The sequence below is a fragment of the Vicia villosa genome, linkage group LG2, assembly GCF_029867415.1.
Source record: "Vicia villosa cultivar HV-30 ecotype Madison, WI linkage group LG2, Vvil1.0, whole genome shotgun sequence".
Taxonomy (NCBI): Eukaryota; Viridiplantae; Streptophyta; class Magnoliopsida; order Fabales; family Fabaceae; genus Vicia; species Vicia villosa.
The window spans coordinates 65208376-65220731 of record NC_081181.1 but is presented as its reverse complement, the minus strand read 5'-3'; positions in this window follow the sequence as shown (position 1 = coordinate 65220731).

The following is a 12356-nucleotide window of genomic DNA, read 5'->3' as shown; positions in this document are numbered from 1 at the left end:
AACCCTGTGCCCGAGCTATGTTGACTCTGAATCTCCCTAAGGAGATACGTAGGCACTTGGCAACAAGGCGAGTCCCCCTTCCTCAAAATCCTAATCAGGTTTAAATCTTACCGTTCACCCTTTTCATTTCATTAGCTATTAACTTCTATATTTTTGCCAAAATCTTTGCCTTAGATTCAAAGCCATGGGAAAGGGTTGAGGGTTCCTAACACCTTCCCTCGACCAGATTATAATAAATTACCCCGAATCTCTAAACTGCGTAGGGTTTCCTATTCGCCCTTTAGAATAGGTGGCGACTCTAAGTCTTAATTTTTAGTGCAGGTTGCTACAGCTTACACGTTTCTTTTTCTTGTGTTGATGAGCCATAAGACATAAGTTTGTCGATTCTTCTTCATCGCTTGATGAGTCTTCACTTGAGGAATCACTTTCCTATGCTATGTAGGCTCTTCTAGGCTTGTTGTGACCTTTACTTTGATTCTTGTCTTTCTCCTTCTTGAGGTATGGACAATCCGGTTTGTAATGATCAACTTTGCCGCAATTGAAACAAGGTCCTTTGGATTTTCCTTTGTCGTTATCATCTTGTTTGGACTTGTTGAATTGCTTCCTATAGTTAATCAAGCTTTTGTCGGAGTGTTTTGCTCGTTTTTTCCTTATGTATTTGTTGTATCTTCGCCCAAACAGTCCCATTTCCTCATCATCTGAGTCTTCCTCATCACGTGTATCACTATTCTCTTGCTCTTGCTTTGAGGTCTTGGAGCTTGAAGCCTTTAGAGCTATTTGTAACACCCTTCTAAAAACCCCCACGGAAATACAATGATAATTAGAGTAAACATGAAATACAAGGATGTCACAATTAATTTAATATAAAATACCATAGTCATTTGTCATGCCACACGAGGAACCATTTAACATAAACACAATTCGTATTCAACACAGCGGATTATAATTCATAACATTGCATATTCATCATCCATGCAAGTTACTCCAATACAATTATAAAACAACAAAACCAACAGAGTAATTCGTCTCTAAACTAGCGTTCCCAAGTGTTACAATCAAAGCATGACTCGACACGAACTATGGACTAGCCTACGAGCTATCCTCGCCCAATCAACATGCCGCTACTTCTTAATCTGAAATCATCAAAGTAAGGGTGAGTTTCATTCGAATTAATAAGCATTATGCAGTCATAAGCAATAAAATATCATAGCAATTATCATCCACCCAACCATACATGTATTCAGAATTATTACAACAAGCAAGCATCAATTCAACAATATTGTCCATCGGCCCACAACTCATCATTCCATCAATAATCAAGTTATATTAACAACAACTCCTTAATACATCAATCATATAAACACACCAAGGCATAACACTGGATTTCATCCAATCATGTTATAACCAATGCATATGATTCAACTGACAATATGCATGAGGTACCATACATGGGCTAAACCCATCCAACTGATCTTTTTCATCACCAAGATACAGTCCAACCAGCACAAATTCCTCACAATGGGAATTATGCCCACCATTTTGATCCACAAACATCACCGGGATCCATCACCAAAATGTATGCGAATGAATGCATTGTATAACATGCTTACAACATCACCAATCCGATGTATCACATCATCTCATTATCAATCACCAATTCATCACCAATAAGCATGCATATGTTTTCAACACTCATTCAAGTATATCACACATACGTTCACCACAATCAACATATTAATATTAACAACATATTAATATTCACAAATCATCAATCATCACCACGATCATACATCGTTACATCTATCATCATTGCACACAATGCAATAAATTGCCAAAACAACCCAACAGCATAATCGCAAAACATGTATCATCTACGACATGTTATATACCAACATCAATCAATGGATATCATAATCCCATCACCAACACAAATAAATGCATCAATAGTCATATATATAAGCACATATACATATACCATATTTCAATTCATCAACAATTAAATCGAGTTTAAAAAATAAAGTCGGTCACTGCCCATTTTATCACTTTATCAAATAAAGCATCTAATTAGCTTCGCAACGCCCAAAACGACACATAAATCAGATACTCGGATCAAAAGTTATGGTTTTTAAAATAAAAATAATTTTTCAAAAACACACAGTGGAACCCGGTTCCTCCCACACAGGAACCGGTTCCTGACTACTCCCCAAGACTCGTCTCTGATTTTTACTATGGGGAACCGGGTTGTCTCTAGCTGGGAACCGGTTCCCAACAACCCAGAATTCCCACACCTCTGTTTTTATAATGGGAACCCGGTTCCTCCCACACAGGAACCGGTTCCTACGTACCTGCACAGCCAAATTCACAGTTTTGACAGCAAAATGCTTTACCCCATTCCACCAATTTGTCCTTACACGAATATTACACACAAATAACACCAAATTATACATTGTAACACATTTCAAACAAGTTTTAAACATCAATTAACAACATATATCATGTTTATTATCCAAATCATGCAAAATTATGAAGGTTTATCAAAATCCCTAAACCCGACACATTCAATTGAACTACATGACAATCCTAATCCATTCTACTACCCATAATCACATAAGGATTACTAACCCGAAGAATCCCCCCTTACCTCAAAGTCGAATCTTCGAAGGTTCTCTTCCTCTTTGGTTCTTCTCCTTTTCACGTACTTCTCTGCTCCTCAGACTTCTGCCCTCTTGCCTCTAACCTTCTTTTTCCCAATTTCCTTTATTTTATGAAAGTGAAATGAAAAATGAATATAACTTAGTAAGGCCTAACCAATTAGCACCCCTCTTTTACTAACATCACACCACAAGCCCAATAGCTCTTATTCCATCCTTCTCCAATTAAATCCAAATAAAATACTAAAATTCCAATTATTTAAGTTAAATCCAAATTAAATTAATAAACTGAAATTATGGGGTGTTACACTATTGACTTCTTCTCTACCTCTTTCTCCATGTTCTTATCCTTCTTTACCTTTTTCTCATGCATGTCAAGGCATTTAAGGTGTTTCTCATGTTCTTCAAGTTTACCAACTAGAGTAGTGATGTCTAAGGTATTTAGATCATTTGCTTCCTTTATAGCTTTAACCTTGGGTTGCCATTCCCTGTTTAAACATCTTAAGACTTTGTTAGTAGCAATTGAATTGGAAACAGGTCTATCAAGAGAACTTAAACGATTTATAAGATGTACAAATCTATTTTGCATATTTTCAATGGAATCACCACTTTCCATATGAAAGAGTTCGAACTCTTGAGTTAACGTGTTGATTCTAGCTAGTTTGATTCTAGCCCTCATGTGCAACTTGCAATGTGTCCCACATAGCCTTAGCAGATTTACAATGGGAAACACGATAGTATTCATCAACTCCTTGAGCTGAGATCAGAATATTTCTCGCTTTCCAATCGTATCCATATTTCTTTTCATCTTCAGCATCCCAACTAGTTTCTGGTTTAGGAACGACAGCACCAGCTGCATTTGTTATGGTAATTTTAAAAGGACCAATAATAATTGCTGTCCAGATGTTCCTATCTATGGCATTGATATGAACGCACAAACAATCCTTCCAATAGCCATAATTTTCATCGTTGAAAACTGGAGCTCTATTCTGAGCCCCCTTTAGGTCCGGAAGCCATTTGTCTGATAAGTGTTTCTCGAAGCAAGGAATTAACCAGAGCTTTTGATGCCACTTGTTAGGCGCTAGGCTTACGTATCTAGAGGGGGGGTGAATAGATACTTCAGAATTTATTCGGATATCCTTAAAAAATATGGCGAAAGCGTTTAGGGATTGACTCGCGTCTATTCCAAACCGCTACGGGAAGGATCAGATATGTATTTAAACCACAAACTGATTATGATTTGATGATGAAAACTATTAGAGAATCAACAAGTTATAATGCAACAAATCGTTTTAAGTATTTGCTTGAATAAACTTGTTTTCAATGACTTTGATATATGAGGGAAGCAATATATCAAACACTTGGTGATAATGTCCAAATTGAATTAGGAATCAATGTGTGGATACTTGTGATGTTTATGCAGAATCTAATCACACAAGTTTAACACTTGATACGTTAATCAATTTGCAATTATGACCAGAAATAAGCGTAACGTAAACAAAAAGATAAAAGCAATAAGAACATGATATTTGTTCAGGCAGTTCGTCGATCGTCCTCGCTACGACTACATCTGCCCCCCAATTCCAAATGGGAATTGGGATGTCTTTCATTATGATTGAAAAGATTTTATGCAAAGAAGATAGCAAAGCAATAACGATAAACCGAATATGTTTATTCTTTGTATCTTCTTCCCCTTGATCTTGAGCCAGATCAAGTATCTTCCAAGAGCTTATCTTTGATTCCCTTTCTGCAGTGTCGTGAATTGCTCGAACCCTTGTTCTTCAATCTCTATACTCAGTTGAATCGTTGATGAAGTCTCTTGATAAAAACCCCAAAAATTCACCAATCTTGGAGGACAAAATCCGCAGATTTTATTCACCAATAACCCCACGAATCTTCCCACACTTGGAACCTTCAATTCCTTTCCATGGACGTTATCGATCTTGATCACAAACCCTCACCATAAGAATTGTTGTGTGTAATTGTGTTGGAGTTGAGAAGAAGAAAGAAGATGAGAAGACTTTGTGTATCTTTCAGTTGTTGGTGTTGAGAAACTCAATAATTAAATGCAAATGATATATACAGGTGCTAATGCAGAAGGCTTAGGGCAGCGCATAATTTGGCAGGTTATGAAGTGATAGGACGACCTACTTCATTGATTGGGTCGACCTAAATGGAACAGATTAAACAAATTAATGTTTGTCTTCAATTGGGTCGACCTGTTGAGGCTCTGCGTCGACCTAAAATCAGTTGGATTTGGTTCTTGTGATTTTTCTTCAGTTTAGGTCGACCTAGGCATTTGGTTGAGTCGACCTAAATGGAACAGAGGTGAAACTTCTTTATGCACTTCAGTTTGCGTCGACCTAAGGGCTTAGTGGGTCGACCTATCTGAGACAATTTCTTCTGCTGGATGAATGAGGCCTTCTAGGTCGACCTAAAATGCCTTAGAGTGCCAAAATCCTACTTTTCCTTAAGTCAATCACTTGTGGCTTGGTATTTGTTCAACTATGATGTTTGCCATGAATCAAAAACTTCTTGATGAGTGTAGGCTTGTACTTACAGATAACAGACGAAGTGGAATCCCTACAGGCTAGGGATGAAAGATGTATAAATGGAAATTCAAACCCTACAAGTTAGGGGGTACGCGGGAGCAAGCATGGGGTGACCTTTCTATAGAAACCTGCCCTAAAAAATTAGAATTTTAGAGATGCCACCTTTTCTGCCATGGCGAATAGGAAACCCTACGAAGTTTTAAAGATCTGAGTAAGTTATTATAATCAAGTCAAGGGAATGTGTTAGGCATCCTTAACCCTTTCCTAAGGTTTTGTCTAAGGTAATGGTTTGTGGCTAATAAAGAAAGGTGACATACAGTTAATAGGGCAAACCTTAAACCTATTGAAGTTTTGGGGAAGGGGACTCGCCTTGTTACCAAGTGCCTACGTACCTCCTTATGGAGGATCAGAGTCTACGTAGTTCGGGTATGTTGGTGTTATTTAGAGGTTGTACGCCTTTGTAATTTGTATGTTGAAGTGTGTTTTAAATTACCGTAAGCAGTTTGGTAATTGTCGCAGTTTTGTGTAAGTCGCAGTTTGTGAAATGTTTAAAGATTTATTATATGGTATACAACCCTGTTTAATATTTTGAAGTTTTGTTAACCGCGTTGATCAATTGATTTGATCAACATAATTAACAATTTAATAAAGAATTACTAATTATCCTAACCAATTTATTCGGTTAAAACCCTTAGCAAATCATACCTGTTTGAATATATTATTTAAATTGTTTAAGGTTAATTGTAAATTGAATTTGAACACCTTAATTTTGTCAATTGCGTTGATCAATCGATTTGATCAACATAATTAACAAATATGTGCTTGAATTATCCTACATAATTAATAATGAAAAGTATTAATTGTTACTAATCATCGTAATCGATTAATTCGATCAAAACAATTAATAAATTGAGCCTAAATAATTAAAACTAACCCTAATTAAAAAAATAGCCTATTTATTTTAAATAATTAATATGTTAATCCTAATTTTCTAAGTTAATTATCCTAATAATACAAATTAATCTAATCATGTTAAGTAAACTAATTGTATTAATTAAATAGAGAAAAAGAAAACATAAGGTTAGAAAATAAAGAAAAAGTAGACAAAATCAGAAGAAAAAAAAAACTAACTATGACCATCAGGAATCGAGCTGAAGCCCTGTGGGATACACCAAACATGTGTTGCCAATCTGGCTGCATGATTATGTTGTTGGACAGTCGTTGTCGTTGGATCACATGTGTTACGCTTGCTTTTTGTTGCAATTTCCTTCAATGCACGCACGGGCCCCACATGCTTACGAACCAGCCAGTCATAGCCTTCCAACACGCCAACGTTGGAATCACTTGGCCCTCCACTCACGCAGCCACCAATTAAAACACACTACTGCGCCATGCAAGCTTTGACTCCCCCATGAATTTTTAAACCACGACCGGCGGTGGTTTCCGCCTTCTTCTCCGTCGGGAGGTCCCTTGATCCTGCAAAATAACAACGAATGAAACGAAAGAAGAGCCCAGAACCACTAAACAAGAGGTTGCGAACACGACGGTGAGGTCCGCTTGGCCTGAAAATGTCTGTGGAGTGGGATGCGATGAACAAAGAGCTTAAGGCTCTAACAATGGCATAATGAGGTTTAAACCTTGAAACTCACATGCTGCACGTTGTACGTGCCTTAAGTAACCTCCTGATCATGAACAAACGCATGAAACACGTCAACGATGCATGAAAAGTAAAAAAAAAAATTGCAAGAACTTTTACCAAACCGGAGAAATTGAACGGTGCGATTCAGGGACTCTTTGAGATAGTGAAAGGGGCTGGATCATTTGCTGAACACCTCTGGAGAATGAATAGATGCTCAGGATTGATTGATAAGGGCTGCTACGAAGTTTCTCTCTTGCCCTAGTTTCCTTAATTTTTTGTGACTCCAATCCCTAGCTCTTGGCTGCAAAAAAACGTCCCCCATGCATCTAGAAGTGTTATGGTTATATAGTAGATTGATTTAGGTTAACAAATTTGAACAAAATCTCCTTGAATCAATCTTTGCAAATTTGATTGGAAAATGATTTTAAAAGTTTCTAAAATAGGTCAATTTCAATCTTTCTCCTCCCAATCTTCTTTCCACGAAATTGAATCAAGTATATTTCCTATTTGATGATTGGATATGATTGGAATGAAAAGCCAAATCAAAACTTTGATTTTTTGCTTGATTTATTTGAATTCAATCACCTTTAAATGAATAAAAAAATTCATAATAAATCCAATAAATTCTATAAATTCGTGGAAATTGGATTTGAAGTCTTGGATAACTTGGGGATCAAGATTGTATCAAAAAGGATTGGGCCCATTTGCAAGAAAACTCATTTTGAACCATATTTGCTTCCCATTTTTCACTCAAATTTGTCCAACTTTGACAAGGCATATCTCCCTCGAATTTTAAGATATGGAAAAGTTCTTGGACTTTTTGGAAAGCTCAAGATGTCCTCTAAAATCCACTTTGGAACATAGTTTCATTTGGAGATTTTATCTTGATGATATTTCTCCTGACAAAAAACAGCTTTTTGCAATCTTCTAGAATGACCTGTAATGTTTTGACTTATATCTCTTATGCAGAAGCATTTCTTGACCTTGGGCCCAACATCAAAGTTGTATAGAATTGTATTTCCTTGAGAATGAGCTTTTGTTGGGGAATTTACGATAAGGCACGAGAGACTTATGGTCAGTCAAAGTACAGTTGACTTTCGCTTAGAAACCCTAATTTAGTAACTTGGACTTTTGTTGATTTCTGAGCTTTCCTTGATGAATAATGATCAACCCTTGATCAAATGATGAATTTTACTTCAAACTATTGTTCTTGACCAAAAATCAGGAATTTTGACTGTACTTTGACCAAAGTTGACTTTTAGGTCAAACTAGTCGATTGTTGATTATTTGAGAAATTAAATGAGCAATCTTTGGAATTGAAGCTTGAATTTTGGCATGGGGATAGTTTGAAACCTAATAAGCCATATGAAATCCATTGGAGACCTTGATTCATAAATTTTCTAAAGAGACTGTAAAACCCTAGTTCAGGAGGTATTTGATTAAGAGAGTGTGCCTTCAGTCAAGTCTTGAGCTTTTGATACTTCTATGAGCTTGAAAGTAAAAATGTGATGGGAAAATTTTGGGGTGTGACAGCTGCCCCTGTTCAATGTACTTAAATCTGAGGATATAGATTGGCTTGTGTGCCTGTTGGAATATAAAGGTGGAAAAGGATTGAACACTAGAATACCAAGAAATTTTCCCTTGATGATATAGGGACTTTTTTAGAGATGGGCTTAAAGATGCCATCCAGGCGATGTATTATCGGAGGTGGGCTTAAAGATGCCATCTTGGATTGAATGGCGTGAGAATACGCAAGTTTCATGCTTTTCGGATCGAAGAGTAATTAAATAATGGAAGACCCTTAAATTTACCTTATACTTGAGTGTGAAAGAAGGAACGTCCTGCTAAAGCCTAAGACTTACATAGCGAGGATTTGTAGTTTGTCGTGTGAAAGATGGTCCACTTGCTATAGCGCTAGCAAGCTTCCGCAGTTTGGATAAAAGGAAGGATTTACTTACTATAGTTCTAGTAAGCCCTTGCATATATCCTGGATGAGAAAGGGATCACCTGCTATGGTTCTAACAAGCATACCTGCATAAAAGGGATTACCTACTATGGTCCTAGCAAGTTTAACTACGTACAAAACTCTCTTTCTATAGTACTAGCAAGGTTACCTGTGTAATAAGGACTTACTTGCTATGGTTCTAGCAAGTTTACCTGTGTAGAAGGATTTGCTTTCTATAACGCTAGCAAGCTTATCCGCATTATTTTCTCGACCTATCTGAAGAGGCTCCTAGAAAGGACGATGAGTGTCTCAGATCATTTGTGAATTATCTTCGGATAATTGCACAGAATTAAGCACCAGGATTGTATTTGTCTTGAATGAGTGTCAGGATTAAATCTTTGTCTTGATTGTCTCTGCATCGTATCTTAGACGATAATATTCATTGGATTGTGGAATGATCTTCAAAGGCAACATTAATTTTATGCAATGTCATGATGCATGTGTTACGTGAAGGAGTGAAAAACACTTAGAAAGGGGGGATTGAATAAGTGTAACTCAAAAACTTGGTAGATAAAAATAATTAACACAATGATTTTTATCCTGGTTCGTTGTTAACCAAACTACTGCAGTCCACCCCTAACAAGGTGATTTACCTCAACTGAGGATTTATTCCACTAATCCAACTGATTAAAATGGTTTTCCACTTAGATACCCTCTAAGTCTTCTATAGTCTACAAATCATAACTTGATCCCTCTAGGAATCCTTTTACAATCAATGTAAAATAAATGTTTACAAGAGTATAACTTGCTTCTAAAAAGCTGTAATCACAAAGTGATATTTCTCTTAAGTTCTAGTTCATAACTCTCACTAAGATATTACAAAGTTGTGAGGTTGAAGATGAAGTTCTTTTTGTTTTTCAATTTGACAGCGTTTTTGTAAGGTTGCGCAAGAGTTTTGTATGTTGCTTCTGATCATAACTTCTATATATAGGCGCTGAGAGGAAATGACTGTTGGGATGCATTTAATGCTTTGCGTGAATAGTATAATGCTGCATTTAATGTTTCACACTTTTGTCAACTACCTCGAGCCATGCTTTTTCTGCTTTTACTGAGTTTGCCGTTTGTAGCTTTTAACGTTCCTTTTATCAGTCAGAGATTTGAGATTATAGCCTTTCATCTTGTACTTTATTTTGGACTCAGATTTTGAAGATAATAACGTTTGAATATCAGAGTCTTCAGCTTTGGTGCAGATGTAACTTTTGTCTTCAGACTTTGAAGTGCTTTAAGCGTGATACCATCCGAGCTTCGGAGTTTGTACTTCTGACTGCCATCTTTTAATGCTTTCCAGATCATGTTTTGAATCTGGAGGATCATCTTCTGATGTCTTGCCAGACCATGTTCTGATGAAGCCATCCAAAACTTTTTGGGTCAGTGCTTCTGAATGCTGATTTGTGCATACTCATTATATTTTTCCTGAAATGGAAAACTTAAAGGATTAGAGTACCACATTGTCTTATACAAAATTCATACATAATGTTATCATCAAAACTAAGAATATTGATCAGAACATTTCTTGTTCTAACAATCTCCCCCTTTTTGATGATGACAAAAACATATATAATTGATATGAATTTGTATCCAGAATATTAGATGAACAAAGACAATTACACAGATATAGCATAATCATATAATTCAGAGTGTGTGAATATGTCTCCCCCTGAGATTAACAATCTCCCCCTGAAATTAATACTATAAGAATTTTTAAATAAAAGACTTCCATGAGTATTTTTCATTTTAGTTGAGACTTTCACGTTAAACTTTGAACTTCGGACAAATCAGAGCTTCACTTTAGAGCTCTATCTTCAGTCTTCTATTTTCTCATCAAGAAGGCTTGCTTGTTTCAGATCTATCAGATCTTGAGACTTCTTGTATTAGAGCTTTAGGCTTGCTTCTGATCATGAAGCTTCAGAGCACTAAGCTTGCTTCAGTTCCTTAGAATTGCTTTTCCCCATGTATTTTCTTCTCATATTTAGCTTGTCCAGAATATCACATTCCTGCAAAACTATCAGAGACAGAAAAAACTTGCAAATAATGTTAGGAATGTCGAGACTTGATCCCAACAACGGATATAATAAATCAATTCAACTATCACGTTTCTCCCCCTTTTTGTCATAACATCAAAAAGTATAAAAGATTCATATGAAAGACACATAGAATGAAGAAAGAAAAAAATATTTCATTGATAATAATCAGAAGTGAGAATATAAAAGCAGATGCAAGCAAAACAGATGCAAAAACAAAGAAAAACCAACTAAGACACAAGATAGACTACGACTGGTTAAGCTTCGAGGCTAAAGCTTCCAGAAGGTTCTTAATCTCAGAAGTGTATTCAGCTTGCTTCTTGGAGGTTTCCTCTTGATTCTTCATCCAAGTTCTGAATTCCTCATTGGTGTCATCTTGCTTGTCCATGCGAATAGCCAATGTAGCTTGATTCTTTTGGAGTTTCTTCAGAGTGTTCAGCAGAATAAAATTAGAAGGACCAGTAGAAAAAGCATCAAAGTTATTTTCTAGGACAGGATGAACAACATCAGCTTCAACCATTTGAGCATCTTCTTGATTTTCCTTAGAAGGAATATCTTCAACAGGTTGCTCTAGACCCTGAAGTAATTCAGCCAGATTTTCTGGAGAAATAGGAGTCTCAGGTTCTGGAGGATATTCAACTTCTGGATATATTATATCCGGAGCCTTTTCCAAAGGATTCTCCCTGAACCAGTTGAACAACATCTGAAAATCTCAAGTTAGAACCTTGTATGGATGTGGCTTCCACACAACTATTGCCGGAGGATTTTCTTCTTCTAACTCATCAACAAATGGCTTCTCTTCTAGAGGCTTCCAGTTGGTGATGGGATGATAGTATTTGCCATCATCATACTCCAAAAAGAGTCCAGCAGGACCAGAAGCATCTGTCAAACAATCTTTCTGGAGATCCATAAATTCATCTTGAACTTCTCTTCCAAAGGTTCTCCAGAGCCTGCCAGCAGCTACATGATCCAACTTGGATTCATGAGCAACCTTCAGAACTTCTAACCCTGTCATGACCGTGTGATTTAATAAATCAAAACGTGCATCAAATGAAGGTTTTGGAGGTTTTGTTTTGGGAGGTGAGATTGGAGATTTTGGATTGAGAGAGTGTCGCTACCGCGAAAAATGGAATCAGAGTCGCCACTAATATATTCATCCCATCGCGGGAAAGGAATATCAGAAACCTAACTCGGAATAAGAACAAGGTCTTTCGACCAGAGAAACAGGGAACGGGAGTCGGTTACGCGAGGGGAAGGTGTTAGCACCCCTCACGCCCATCGTACTCGATGGTATCCACCTACGTTTGTTTCTATCTAAAGGGTGTATCTATGTCTAAAACCTAAATGCAAATGAATGAAAAAGAAACACGGGGAAAAGAAGGAATTATTTACAAGTGTGTTCGCTTAGGCCCCGCGACCCAATGCCTACGTATCCTTTTCAGGAATCAGAACGACCGTAGTTCGGCTCCATAGTTTCCATTTGTTTTG